Consider the following 1,248-nt stretch of genomic DNA (forward strand, 5'->3'; position numbering starts at 1 on the left):
CACCTACTTTGGTCATGTTGTCAGAAGGGACCATTCCCTGGAGAAGGATGTCATGCTTGGTAGGGTGGAGGGTCGACGAAAGAGGGGAAGGCCCTGAATGAGATGGATTGACACAGCGGCTACAGCGATGAACTCAAGTATAGCAAGGATCGTGGAGCTGTTGCCAGACCGGGCAGTGTTTTGTTCTGCCATGCATAGGGTCAGTATGAGTCAGAGCTGACTTGATGACACCTAACAACAACAACACAAATGCGAAATAAGAATTTTCTTTCCTCAACTCCACATAGATCTTAAGCAACCAAGTTGTAAAAAATAAGAAAAAAATGTGGCCTCAGTTGTCCACTGTTATTTTCATCTAGTATTATGTAAAATATTCAACTGCTTTGAAAAGGGATGAGAGTGATATGTTCATTGACATAAATGTAAGAAGCAAGCTATGAAATACAGTCGACTAGCAATTATCCACAGAGCTTCAGTGTGTGAAAACCCTGACAACTAGTGACCAGTGGTTAATTGGTGACCAGCCATCTTGTTGCCTCCAGCCCAATTTATACAACCATATTGAAAAAGAATGCTCACTTATCCTAACTCATTAAACATCAACATAAGACAAGTTGGAAAATATGTACCATCTCGTATGCTAAATGCATTTATTGGTAGTGGCTGCCAGGAGTACACTGATGTAGTCGTAGGGAGAGTTCTAAAGCCATGCCCAAGCTCAGCAGGAAAAGTCCATTAGTAATGTCTGTGATGGGCCAGGAGGGGTGTGTAGGTTCCTGAATCATGAATTTCTATTCCTGTCCTAAGTACCTATTCTAAGCAAAACTTAAGACATGGAATTTCTCAAGTCAAAGATTCTGTTTTATTCATCTTTGAACCTATCTACCTCTCTTTTCACCCAGACTTAGTCCAGTATCTGCCATGAAGTGGGCACCATTTGAGAATCCATGGTTGCTTAGATGTCCCTACAGTGGAAATGGGTGCTCTTTGTCTCATGCAGTTTCACTTCCCAGCACTTTTTGTACCTGTAGATAAGATTGGGAGCTTTGCATAGAGAGGTACATGGGAGGTACAGACAGCAATATGAACCCTTTTGCACATACAGTGTCATTGTCAGTGAAGGCAAACATGGGTATATGGGTGGATACATGGGTGGACAGGCTGAACGATTAGGTATGTCTATGAAATGGGGAGTGTATCCAAGAACATATATAGGGTTGGCAGACAATGGTCCTATAAGTTTACGTG

The sequence above is a fragment of the Orycteropus afer genome, unplaced genomic scaffold, assembly GCF_000298275.1.
Source record: "Orycteropus afer afer isolate SDZICR_OR568_19922 unplaced genomic scaffold, OryAfe1.0 scaffold00104, whole genome shotgun sequence".
NCBI classification, from domain to species: domain Eukaryota; kingdom Metazoa; phylum Chordata; class Mammalia; order Tubulidentata; family Orycteropodidae; genus Orycteropus; species Orycteropus afer.